The sequence below is a fragment of the Peromyscus maniculatus genome, chromosome 7 (genome assembly GCF_049852395.1).
Source record: "Peromyscus maniculatus bairdii isolate BWxNUB_F1_BW_parent chromosome 7, HU_Pman_BW_mat_3.1, whole genome shotgun sequence".
NCBI lineage: Eukaryota > Metazoa > Chordata > Mammalia > Rodentia > Cricetidae > Peromyscus > Peromyscus maniculatus.
Genome location: NC_134858.1, coordinates 59898010 through 59911793, shown reverse-complemented (window position 1 = coordinate 59911793; position 13784 = coordinate 59898010).

Here is a 13784-nt window from a genome sequence, read left to right as displayed (position 1 = left end):
CCTTTGGGAACAGTTCTGCCTTTGAACTTCTAGCTGAAGAGAAGTAGTTTTGAAGAGCAGATGTTTTTGGAAAACACACATGAAAAGGTTCTTGCCTTTCCAGCTCTCCACTGCCAGAGCGCAGGCTCCGGTCCCTGGAATTTACCCCATAGCAAGGCAGGGAAGGACTCCAATACATGAATTCAGCCTACTGGATACAAGAGCCCTGGACCTGAAACCCTACCATTAACTCTTGCCGCTGTAGGATGTGGGTGCTGCCCAGTTGAGAAGCAGGCCACTGCTAGTGAGGGTGTGGGTGGCAGTGACCAGGAGCCTTCCCCTCGCTTCTTCTCTCTCCTACACCCTGCTCTACTTCCCTCTGCTCTTCCCTCCTCTCTCCTGCCTGGCTCTCTCCTCACCCCACACCTCAGCCTTTCTCTCTCTTTCCAGTGCCAGTGGCCATGTCAGAGGAGCAGCGGGTGGGAATTGAAGATCGAGATGTCAGCCCACCAGGAGGCAACTCCATGATGGGTGAGTCTCGGATAGGCAAGGCCCCGAGACTACAGACCCCAGATGTCTTTTGCTTCTGCTGTGCCTTCACATGTTTGCTGCTGCTGTCTTCCTCTGGTATCTGGCGTGGTGTGAATGGGTGGTGTAGGGAGATCCCCACTGCCTATGATGTAGAGTGTTTATCTCATGGAAACATTCCATCTACTGGGCATTTTTACCTGTGGGTTACTATGAAGATGATTTCTTCCTAAGCTGTACTGTCTAATTGATGATAATAATAATGTTAAATAGAGTTTTGATGATAAAAAAAAAAAAAAACAAGAAAGTGTCACCACCTAGATAGAACACACGACTTTCTTTTGAGGAGCCGTATAGACTGTGGCTTAAGTTAATGACTAAGAAAAACAATTGAGTTCCAGTAGCCCAGCTAGCTTAAATTCTTTTAACCTTAATGTTGGCAGATGTGTTCACAAGTTTTAGAGTGCATCATAGCTGAAACAAAGCTCTGAAAATAACTTAAAGTTAGACTAAGATGTTTTTGTCAAATAGCTTTGAGGTGAAAAACCCAAGAAGATAATCTAAAGTTTTAGAAAGGCACATAGTTGAATGCGCAATTCTTTTAAGGTCAGGGAACAAGAACAAAGCAGCCCAGTTATCATTAGCTGACCTGCCTTTCTTGCTAGGATTGGTTGATGACCAAAGGGTGATGGTTAACTCCTTATACCCATTTCTGCCCTCAATCTCCTGATATAAAAACTACTGATGAGTAGGTATATAACCTAAAGATTTGAAGTAGAGCTGACTGATTCTTTTCCATATATAAAAGTTTAGGTTTGCGATTCTTTAAAGATTCCTTATAAGATTACCTTTCAAGATAAGTGATAAAGTAGATTGGTCCTTTCTTTGTAACTGCAAAATGCAGCCTGCCAGTAAAAGGATACCTTGCTTACTTATACTCTGTTAATCTATAACAAGTTGCTTGGGTATGAATGTACGTGGGTTCTTGAGGATAATTTGTTTTTCACCTGTAAAATGTAAAATGTTTAATCATGTAAGGGATATGGGAGACATGCTGTTCTTTTTTTTACTTGTATTCATTCTTATCATCTACTTGAAAAAACAAAATGTAACCACATTATACTTTTTATATTGCCTGAAAATTTTTGCTGAGGCATATAAGCTGTAAGAGAAAGAATAAAAATAGAGTTAAAATGAGTTAGAAGGAAAACATCAAGAATGAGAGAAGAAAATTACCAGGCAAATAAAGAATAGAGAATGCAAAAGAAGAATAACAAAAAGGTCTGGAGGAAGCCATCAAGAGTGTGTGAGTATCTTTTTCCCTAACCCCCTCAGATAAAAAAAAAAAATCTTAGTATGCACCGGCTCCCATGGGTTCCATTTGAGCTGCTGGAATCTGGTCCCCCAGGCAGCGATATTCCAAGTCTCTCCTCTCCTTCCATCTTGCTCTCCCAGGCTTCCAGGAACAGTGTCCAGCCTCTTTCCTCGGGACAGGGCTCCCAGGAGCACTGCAGGCCTGCTGCTGGAACTTTCTGGACCTCCTGGGTGTGCTCTTTAATTGTGCCTAGAGCAGGTGTTGTTGTATTGATGTCTGCCCTGGGACTGGGATGACCTCTCTCTCCTCTCTGGTGGAGAAGAAAGAGTGAGCATGGCTGATGAATGTTGTATTTTCCTTTCCTTTTCTTTTTTTTTCTTCTGAGACAGGTTTTCTCCATGTAGCCCTGGTTGTCCTGGAACTTACTCTGTAGAGCAGGTTGGCCTCAAATTTAGAGATCTACCTGCCTCTGCCAGAGTGCTGAGATTAAAGGCATGCACCACCACACCCCACTTAAGGAGGTCTTTGGGGGTCCAGCCCCTCGATAGCCTTCTTCCAGAGTCTGGAAAGAATCTATGGCCAGCTGATAATCTAATCTTTGACAATATTAAATGAATCTATGTACATGAAACTCCTTAGTTCATTCGCTTTATTTTTCTGAGTCAGTTCTCTCTCTACATGGCTTCTGTTCTGTTCTTCACACACAGCTCCTCTCAGTCCCTTCTCTTCCTCTCCTCTCATAGTTCTAGTCCTAACTAAGAGCTTTTGCTCTCGACCTCATCTTCATCCTCCAATCCTCCATCCATGCTCGTCCCTTCCTCTCCTACTCTCCTGACCTAACCCAATCCACCTACAATCTGCAAAAACTCTGTTTTGCTGCTGCCTGGTCAGGTGGTACAATTCTGCTCAGAGCTAGGACTTCTGCCTCAATACATCGCTGCACCTGGTATGCAAAAAACCCTTTTGTTCTGAGTCAGTTGCTCTGGAATGCCACTTGGCCTGTGAGAGGAAGAAGGGTCTGAGCTTCATTTGCACAAGAAATAGAGCTCTGCACCTAGTGTCAGTCATTGTCTCCAGAAGGGTGTTTATCTTAATTCAGGAGACCGTTTGCTATTATGGCCTAGGATGCTTGAGAAGTATTTCAGATAAATACACTGTTAGGAGTTCTTGGAAGCATACAAAAAAAATCATTGCAGGAACTGACTAGTATATATACAAAAGCTAAAATATCACCAAGACTCCTTAAGCCAGGGCTTGACCTCTGGAAAAAGTCCTTGACCTCTCAGGTAGTAGTTTTTTTTATCATAGCAGCTGGATTCCATTACATTTTCCTGTGGCTTGCAGCACCTGTTGTATTTTCTTTTTGTACAGATGGCACTGAGGAAGACCCAGAGGATGACTGGGCCTCCAGAAGCCCCCTTCAGCACTCTAGTATACTAGTTACTTTTCTCATTAGTACAACAATGTCTGGTTCAAGGAAAGTCATGCTTATTTTGGCTCACAGTTTCAGAGGGCTTCAGTCCATTAGCGCAGGGAAGGCAAAAAGAGCATCTCTGTTCATGGTGACAGGAGCAGGCTGAGGGAAGGAGAGAGAGAGAGAGAGAGAGAGAGAGAGAGAGAGAGATTGATTTAAAGGCTCATCTCCAATCACCCACTTCCACTAGCTAGGCTGCCCCCAAAGTTTCCAGAACATTCCAAACTAGCCTCGAGCAGCCGGTGACCAAGCAATTAAGATGTGAGCCTGCAGGGGACATTTCAGATTCAGGTCATAGCACCTGAAATGAGCTCCAGTCTAGGAGAATGGGCTGGAGATGGGAAGAAGAAAGACAAAAGAGATGAGGAGAGAGTAGAAGGGAGGCGGAGGAGGGGAGGGGAGAGTAGAGGGGAGACAGAGGAGGGGAGAGCAGAGGGGAGGCAGGGAAGGGGAAAGCAGAGGGGAGGCAGGGAAGGGGAGGGCAGAGGGGAGGCAGGGGAGGGGAGAGCAGAGGGGAGGCAGGGGAGGGAGAACAGAGGGGAGGCAGGGGAGGGGAGAGCAGAGGGGAGGCAGGGGAGGGGAGAGCAGAGGGGAGACAGGAGGGGAGAGCAGAGGGGAGACAGGGGAGGGGAGAGCAGAGGAGAGACAGGAGGGGAGAGTGGAGGGGAGACAGGAGGGGAGAGCGGAGGGGAGACGGGAGAGCGGAGGAGAGACAGGAGGGGAGAGCAGAGGGGAGGCAGGGGAGGGGAGAGCAGAGGGGAGACAGGAGGGGAGAGCAGAGGGGAGGCAGGGGAGGGAGAAAAGAGGGGAGACAGGAGGGGAGGGAGAGCAGAGGGGAGACAGGAGGGGAGAGCAGAGGGGAGACAGGAGGGGAGGGAGAGCAGAGGGGAGACAGGAGGGGAGAGCAGAGGGGAGACAGGAGGGGAGGGAGAGCAGAGGGGAGACAGGAGGGGAGAGCAGAGGGGAGACAGGAGGGGAGAGCAGAGGGGAGACAGGAGGGGAGGGAGAGCAGAGGGGAGACAGGAGGGGAGAGGAGAGGGGAGGCAGGGGAGGGAGAAAAGAGGGGAGGCAGGGGAGGAGAGAGCAGAGAGGAGGCAGGGAGGGGAGAGCAGAGGGGAGGCAGGGGAGGGGAGAGCGGAGGGGAGGCAGGGGAGGGGAGAGCGGAGGAGAGGCAAGGGGGGAGGGCAGAGGGGAGACAGGAGGGGAGAGCGGAGGGGAGACAGGCGGGGGAGAAAAGAGGGGAGGCAGCGGAGGGGAGAGCAGAGGGGAAGCAGGGGAGGGGAGAACAGAGGAGAGGCAGGGGAGGGAGAAAAGAGGGGAGGCAGGGGAGGGGAGAGCAGAGAGGAGGCAGGGGAGGGGAGAGCGGAGGGGAGACAGGAGGGGAGAGCGGAGGGGAGGCAGGGGAGGGAGAGCAGAGGGGAGGCAGGGGAGAGCAGAGGGGAGGCAGGGGAGGGGAGAGCGGAGGAGAGGCAGGGGAGGGAGAACAGAGGGGAGGCAGGGGAGGGAGAACAGAGGGGAGGCAGGGGAGGGAGAGCAGAGGGGAGGCAGGGGAGGGAGAGCAGAGGGGAGGCAAGAGAGGGAGAGCAGAGGGGAGGCAGGGGAGGGGAGAGCAGAGAGGAGGCAGGAGAGGGGAGAGCAGAGGGGAGGCAGGGAAGGGAGAGCAGAGAGGAGGCAGGGGAGGGGAGAGCAGAGGGGAGGCAGGGGAGGGAAAGCAGAGGGGAGGCAGGGGAGGGGAGAGCAGAGAGGAGGCAGGGGAGGGGAGAGCAGAGGAGAGGCAGGGGAGGGGAGAGCAGAGGGGAGGCAGGGGAGGGGAGAGCAGAGGAGAGGCAGGGGAGGGAGAACAGAGAGGAGGAGGGGGAGGGAGAACAGAGGGGAGGCAGGGAAGGGGAGAACAGAGAGGAGGAGGGGGAGGGAGAACAGAGGGGAGGCAGGGGAGGGAGAGCAGAGGGGAGGCGGGGGAGGGAGAGCAGAGGGGAGGCGGGGGAGGGAGAGCAGAGGGGAGGCAGGGGAGGGAGAGCAGAGAGGAGGCAGGGGAGGGGAGAGCAGAGGGGAAGCAGGGGAGGGAGAGCAGAGGGGAGGCAGGGGAGGGGAGAGCAGAGGGGAGGCAGGGGAGGGAAAGCAGAGGGGAGGCAGGGAAGGGGAGGGCAGAGGAGGGGAGGGGAGAGCAGGAGGGAGGCAGAGGGGGGTGAGGAGAGCAAGATGGAAGTAGAGGAGGGGAGAGAGGAGGAGGAAGCAGGAAGAGGGAGGTCGTTCCTGGTCCCTGCCCCTACACCCTCACATGCCGGCTAACAATGACTCACATTTTGCCAGGGCCGGTACCTACGTCTTAGTAGGAAGGGTTAAAGGTGAGTTTGCAGATCACATACCCTACAGGCCCGGCTCTAGGCTCAAGGCTGCATGTCTAGTAGTGAAGGCAGAGAAGGAGTGTGTAGGGGAGCAGGGGGGTGAGGGGTTTGACAGCCCCACACACTGGAGGGCACTTGTGGGCCGCACTCCAGAACAGAGTATCCTGCAGGGCACTTCAGGGGCACCTAACCCCAGTAGCCTGCAGAGAGGACAGCCAGGATGGGTGAGGGCTGAGGAGACAAGCACGTCTCAGAGCCTGTGCGGTACACAGCAATGCATTCATGGGTTGCAACCTCAGAAAGAGCAAAACCGGGAAACATAGCAAAGGCACTTTGAAAAGAAGGTGGCCAAGAATTTACCCAAAGCTTAAGGCACATTGATTCTGTGTTAATTCTTCATTAAACCCAGGATCTGACATGTTTATTTAAAACACATTTTTCATTACTAATATTGATATTTACCCTTTCTAAGGGTTCATAAATTTCACTCATCTTTCTTTTTTAATTTTTAGAATTCCATTTACTATTGTGTTTGTGTTTATGTCCATGTATGTGTATGTATGATTACGCAATAGCACAGTGTGTGTGTGTGTGTGTGTGTGTGTGTGTGTGTGAGAGAGAGAGAGAGAGAGAGAGAGAGAGAGAGAGAGAGAGAGAGAGAGAGAGAACAAATTTCCAGAATCCTCTCCTTTACCATGTGGGTTCAGGGTTTAACTCACTTCTTCATGCTTGATTGCAGACACCTTTATCTGCTGAGCCAGCTTGCTGGCACATTTTCATTAATCATTTTTTTAAAAAAATATTTATTTAATGTATATGAATGAGTGACCTGTCTTCATGCACACTGGGAGAGGAAATCAGATCCCATTGGAGATGGTTGTGAGCCACCATGTGGGTGCTGGAACTGAACCCAGGTCCTCTGCAAGAGCAGCCAGAGCCCTTAACTACGGAGCCATCTCTTCAGCCCTCATTCATCTTTTAAACAACCAAGTTTTGATGTTAAATTTCCTTTATTATTTATATGTATCTGCCCTTGTTTCTATTATCTCAGTCTTCTAATTTTTGAGGGATTATAATGTGCTGGGTTTTTTTAAATTCTTGAGATGAATAATTATATAACTAATTTTTGGACTTCTTCTAATAGAGAAATTTAAGGTTGCATGTATGTCTCTAAACATGGCTCTGTATAAATAAAGTGCTGATTGGCCAGTAGCCAGGCAGGAAGTATAGGCGGGACAAGCAGAGAAGAGAATTCTGGGAACAGGAAGGCTGAGTCAGGAGATGCTGCCAGCCACCGCCATGAGTACCAACATGTAAGATACTGGTAAGCCACAAGCCATGTGGCAAGGTATAGATTTATAGAAATGGATTAATTTAAGATGTAAGAACTACATAGCTAGAAGCCTGAGCCATTAGGCCAAACAGTTTAAATAATATAAGAGTCTGTGTGTTTATTCTATAAATGGGCTGCGGGACTGCCGGGGATTGATAGGAGCTGGGGAGAAACTCTCCAGTTACAGGGAACTCTAACCAACTTAGAGCTACATGCTTAGCCAAGCTTATCCACTGGCCTGAGAAAAACTGTGTGACTTACCATGTGTTAGGAGAATGGCTTGGACCCTGCAAACGTAACATATAATTGTCCAGAGTTTGGCTGTGAGAGAGTAGTGAGTGTGTGAGGGTGTGTAGGGGTGTGTACTGAGTGAGGGATGTAGCTGAATAGACGGAGAGAATTGGAACTAGAGAGAATTGGAACCAAAGATTTAGGCTAGAACTAGAGGACAGAGTGAGTGAGTGTGAGAGTGAGGTGTGTGTGTGTGTGTGTGTGTGTGTGTGTGTGTGTGCGCACTCAAGGAGATGAGTGTGCAAAATGTGAGAATGAATTAATGAATGAGTAAAGAATGAATAAATGATATAATAAAATATGAAGGAATGCAGCAGAGCAGAGAGAAGAAATGTGTGTAGAAGAGAGATGTGGGGCTGTGTGAAAAGGAGACGTCGAGGACTGTGAAGCTGTGTAGATGAGAGAAGTAACTGTCCACAAAGGTGTGTGGCTGTGTGGCGAATGTATGGAGAAGGTAACAATGTGCAATGTGTTTATGTGGAGACAGATTTTCAGAGAAAGATTTTTCTAGATGAAGTATAAGAGTAAGTTGCCATCAGAAAGTGGGTGTGTTTCCTTATTTCCTCAGATAGATATAAACTTATTTCTAAATATTCTCAGATAGAAAAAGTCTAGCCCTCAGACAGATAAGAATTTCTCCTAAGCCCTTGCTGCCTTCAGGCTCTCTGAAGGCTACCAGTAAGTGTCATCCAGTTTAGTCTTGCACATATTTTAAATTTCACATCACATTAGTGTCTTATAAAGTTGATATTTGTTTATACTTACACATTTAACCCATCTGTTGTTCATATCTTCCTGCATTTCCTTCTCTCCATCTCATATAATTTTACTTTTGCTAAAGAACTCATTTTAGTGTTTATACTGAGACAGGTCTGCAGTGGTGGAATTCTCTTGGTTCTTTTCTGTCTGAAAGTGATTTCATTTTGGTCAAACTCTCAGAAGATATTTTTGCTGGGTATGGAATTCTACTTGTCAAGAATTTTTGGTTTAGAAGCTTGAAGATACATACATCTTATGTTGCATGAATCTTAAATGGTCTTATAATAAAAACCCGGAGAAAGATGTCAGGGTGAAAGCTGAAAGATCAAAGAATCAGAACAGGCACAGCCACCACCTCTCACCTCACCAACTCCTCAGCCTGAAAGAGCACGCGTTCCTGTCTCCTCCTGCCTTATATTCCTTTCTCTGACCAGCCGTATCACTTCCTGTCTCAACCTTCCTAGTGCTGGGATTGAAGGTGAGTGATCCCAAGTGCTGGGATTAAAGGTGTGTGCCACCATTGTCTGGCTCTGTTTCCCTTTTAGACTGGATTAATCTCATGTAGCCCAGCATGGCCTTGAACTCACAGAAATCCAGACAGATCTCTGCCTCTGCCTCCCGAGTGCTCGGATTAAAGGTGTGCGCCACCACTGCCTGACCTCTATGGCTAACTCTGTGGCCGGCTCTGTCCTCTGACCTTCAGGCAAGCTTTCTTTACTAGATTACAGATATATCACCACAATCTTACTGTTTTCTAGCTTTCTTTTTTTCCCCCTTGTGCTTCTGAAAGAATATGTCTTTCACTACCACAGTCTAGAATATTCTCTTAGTCTTTGGTTACACAGATTTACTGTGGTGCTTCTGGTTGGAATTGACTTCCTGTTAAACACCCTTGGACACTGTAACATCTTTAGCTTATGCTGTGTAGTTGGTGGAAAATTCTTATTCATTATTCTTGTGTCTTTTAAAATATCACTTCCCCATTCTTCTCTTCTTCCAAGATTCCAATTTTATGCATATTTGTACTTTTCACCATTGCCATATGTTTCTCATATTTTTCCAAAGTACACTGTAACCAATCTTATTCAGCTGTGCCAAACTGCTGTTGAGTTATTTATTAATTTTGTGAGTGACAATTTCAGCTCTTGATGTCCATTTGTCTTTTTATGGATGGAGTTCTCATGTAAAACCATACACTTTGCTTTATCTATTTATGAGAACATTAATTACAATGATTTTAAAGTCATTATCTCATGACCCTAACATCTAGGTCACCTGTCCTTGGTCCTCCTGTTGGTTTTCCAGGATCCTGTGACTTGATAAAACTAGTGCTTTTTGTTTTGTTTTGTTTTTTTAATTGGATCATAAAGAGTGTCCAATAAATTCGGTGGAGGTCTTCAAAGATGTCATTGTCTCCATAAGATCCACTCTGCTTGCTGGGAAGCAGATGGTGTAAGGATACCTACCCACTATCCCCACCCTCACCCCTGTCCCCTCACCCTCATCTCTTCACCCCCCCCCTCCCATGAGAGGAAGCTGATTCTAGACTCTTCTCCCCTAAGCAATCTTCTCACCCATAGCCTAGCTCTCCTGAGGTTCCAACTGTAGGGATATTTCCTGGATCCTTCCTCCTTTAAAAATCCTAAATTTAGAGCTAGGTAGTGGTGGTGTATGCCTTTAATCCCAGCACTCAGGAGGCAGAGGCAGGAGGAGGCTAGCCTGGGCTACAGAGCAAGTTCCAGGATAGCCAGGGCTACATAGAGAAACCCTGTCTCAAAAAACAAAAACAAAACAAAACAAAACAAAAAAAACCACCCAATAAATAAATAAATATCCTAAATTGAAATTGTGTCTCCCAACAGCCATGGGCAGTTTTGGGGTTCCTTTATTTAGCTTCTTAGCCTCTCCCTACACAGCTAAGAACTGGGAAGTACCTCAAGGAGAAGACTGCCAAGGGCCACACACTCCCTTCTCCATGCTGACATCCTATTGGCCCTTGGCCCCTCCAGCCACAGCTGCCTTAGAGCCTAGAAGTGTCTGGCTCTACTCTGTGCGGCAGCGCCTGGCTCCTCTGCATCTCTGCGGTGACCTCTGCCTGCACCCTGCACAAAATCTATGTGTGCATCTCCTTCCCTTACTTCTGTGTTCACGTGTTTGCACTTTTTTAAACAGCCATTCTGAGCATTATCTTTTCTGAATCTTACCCCATAGGGATTGGGTTTTTCTCTTTTACACATTAAAAGTTGCTCAACCAGAAATGAAAGGGATTGTTCTTGTGCTTGCTAATTAGTGACATTTTAATTCTTCTGGCTGGAAATCTAATCACCGCATACTTCTTCTTTTCTTATTTGTGTGTTCATGTGTGTGCATCTGTGGGTTGGTGTGCACATGTTTGCACATGTGAGGGCGCCAGAGTTGATATTAGGTGCTTCAATTGTCCTATGCTGTTTGTGTGTGTGTGTGTGTGTGTGTGTGTGTGTGTGTGTGTGTTGTTGTTGTTGTTTGTTTGTTTGCTTGCTTGCTTGCTTGCTTTTTGAGAACCAGGCAAACTCCAGGAATCCTCCCACCTCTGCCTTCCTGGCGCTGAGATCACCAAGGCCCATCACCGCAGCCAGCTTTTTCACATGGGTCTGGGAATCTGAACTCGGGTCTTCATGCTTGCATGGCAAGTACTTTGCTGGTAGACTGAGCCATTACCCCAGCCCCACATGCTCCTTTTATTATCACTGTCTTTCAACGCCAGAGCTTCTTCCTGAATTTTCCACAGGGCTCCCCAAAGGTCTGCGTATGCAGTGGGTGCTCTAGGGCAGCCTGCTGAGCCGATGTATGCCATGTTACAGTTGTTCACAGTCGAGGGCTCCCAGCCTGACCCTGGCTCTCAACTGTTGCATCAGATTCTATTTTAAAAAGGAAATGAAAATAATAAATCAAATTCTAGTGCCAAAAGAAATCCACTGGAATTGATGAGGAATGCAACGGGAATCCACTGAAACTCTTGCTCAGTATTTGTTCTGCTCTGTCTTATATTTAGGCCCATCTGGGTGTCAGTAGAGTCAGATAAATAACTATCCCTTGTTACCCCACTAACCACCCCCCCAAAACAAAAACAAAAACAAAACTAAAGCAAAGTGACATCCTGTGGGAGTTGATGGGACCAATTATGTTCTAAATTGACAGGCATGTAAACCGAAGCCTTTTCTAGAAGCTGATCAGGATTCCAGAGGCCGTGCTGGGGGACTCAACCCGCACTCTTAGTCACAGAGCCAACTTTAAAATATCTCTCATCCAGGCAGGAAGAATTACAGATGTTTTGGAGCAAATTGTTGGTGAGCTTGTCAAAATTGAGGGAAGGATGGCTTCCTCCATCTGCTTCACAGGAGGCTGCCACACCCAGCAGAGCTCAGTGCCGCCCTCTCCTGGGCCTTTTCAGAGTTTGGGAACTGTTTTCAGTCGTTTAAAAGGTCTAACTACAGTTTATTTCTTTTTCTTTTTCTTTTTTGAGACAGGGTTTCTCTGTGTAGTTTTTGGTGCCTGTCCCAAATCTCACTCTGTAGACCAGGCTGGCCTCGAACTCACAGAGATCTGCCTGGCTCTGCCTCCTGAGTGTTGGGATTAAAGGCGTGTGCCACCATCACCCGGCCTAACTACAGTTTCTGTTACTTGTTTACTCAGTAAAGACCTCCAAGCTTCTGTCTCAAGTCCATGTCTATTTCCAACTTGGAACTAGGAGCCCGGGGCGGGGGTCAAAATTGTCAACGCGGTTTACAGACTAGGTTGCTGAGCAGTCACTCGCTAGATAGAAAGGATGAAAAAGCCTGTGCTGGGGAGATGCTCAGTTCGTAAAACGCTTGTGTTGCACAAGGGCCTGGACTAGACCCCATGTGTAAACAGTCAGGCAAGATGGCACATGCTTGTGATCCCAGCACTGGGGAGGTGGAGACAAGGTAGATTCCTGGGCCTCACTGGCCAGCTTAGTCAAATCAGGCAGTGACAGACCCTGTCTCATACACATGCATACTCACACAAAGTTTAACTTAATTTTATCATCTTTCCTGGGATTTGTATGTACATGAACACAGACAGACAGCAAAATGAATCTCTGTACAATGAACCTTGCAGGAGTTTTAACAAATGTACAGTTATGAAAATGTATGAAACTCAAGATATACAACAATCCTTTTTTAAATGTAAACTTTTCTTATCTTTTACTTGTGTGGTGGGGAGCAGGCATGCATTCAGGGGCACACATGCAGAGGCCAGAGCAGGATGTAGGATGTCTTCCTCTATTACACTCCACTGCGGGACCTTCAGACAGGCTCTGCCACTGTTTAGCTCAGCTGGGTGGCCTGCAAGCTCTGGGGACCTGTCTGTCTCTGTCCTCCAAAGCTGGCTTACAGGCACACACAGCCATGCTTGGCTTGTTACATGAATGCTTGGGATTCAAACTCAGGTTCTGAGGCTTGCAGACCAGGAGCTCTTACCCACTGACCCACAACAATTCTTCATCCTTGTTGCTTACGTTATGTTCCGATCATCAGTCCAGAAGCCCACCATGGCATGCCCGTGGAGGGCAGAAGGCAATTTGCAGGGGTCAGCTCTTTGTCTCCACTGTGTGGGTTCTGGGGGTTGGATTTAGGTTGTCCGACTTGGCAGCAAGCACCTCTACCCGCTGTCACCTCACCAGTCCAACATTTTGTTTTTAATTGCCGTATATCTTCCATAAATACTTTTTAGAATCCACTAGTGATTTGTTTTGATGGAAACAAATTATGAATCCACTTTTAAAAAATAAATATGTTATATTTGAGTTTCCAACCTCAGTTTCAATTTCTATTTTGCTCAGATTTCTCCAGGTGGCTAGGGCGTGGTAGGGCACACTTGTAATCTCAGCGCTTAGGTAGTGGAGCAGGAGCATTAGGAATTCAAGGTTATCTTGTCTACAGAATGAGTTCTAGGCTAGCTTAGCTATAGGAGACACCATCATAAATCCCATGAAGCCAGTGGCCAGGGCCCTTGCAGTGGCTCAGCAGAGAAAAGCACTTTCCATGAAAGTCTGTCAACCTGGGTTTAACCCTGGACCCCACAGTGGAGAGAGATGCCCAAGTCCCAGAGGTTGTGCTCTGCCCTGCGCACATGGGCTCCCACTGAGCTCCGCCCCAGCAGCTAATTGTTGAATATTAATACAACATTGCATTCTTGGGATAAACTCTGCTTTTATCTGGTATATTAGCCCTTAAAATATTGTTAGTTATGCTTTTTATATTTTGTAAGGATGGTTGAGTATATATTCTCGCTTATACATGTCACACAACACAATAATAATAATATAATAAAGCATTCTGAAAACTTTTAAAAGCTACTATCTAAAGCAAATTTAAAAAGCAGAAGCAGTGTAGATTGTCTGAATCTCCAAGCTCATTGGTTGCTTTTCTCTCTTAACCTCTCTGAGATACTCTCTGATCTCTGGAATTTTAATCTCGTGTGATTTATTCTTTGATTCAAGCATTATTTCGAAGAGTATTATTTCACATCTATATATTGTGGGGGACTATGTTTCTGTTGTTGATTTATGACTTAATTTTGTTTTAATCAGAAAACATACTTAATGTTCAATTCTTCAAACTGTATTGATCCTTTCTGTGGTGCAAAAAGTGGCCATCTTGACATGTGCTCTCTCTCTCTCTCTCTCTCTCTCTCTCTCTCTCTCTCTCTCTCTCTCTCTCTGTGTGTGTGTTTTGTGTGTGCATGTGTGTGTGTGTG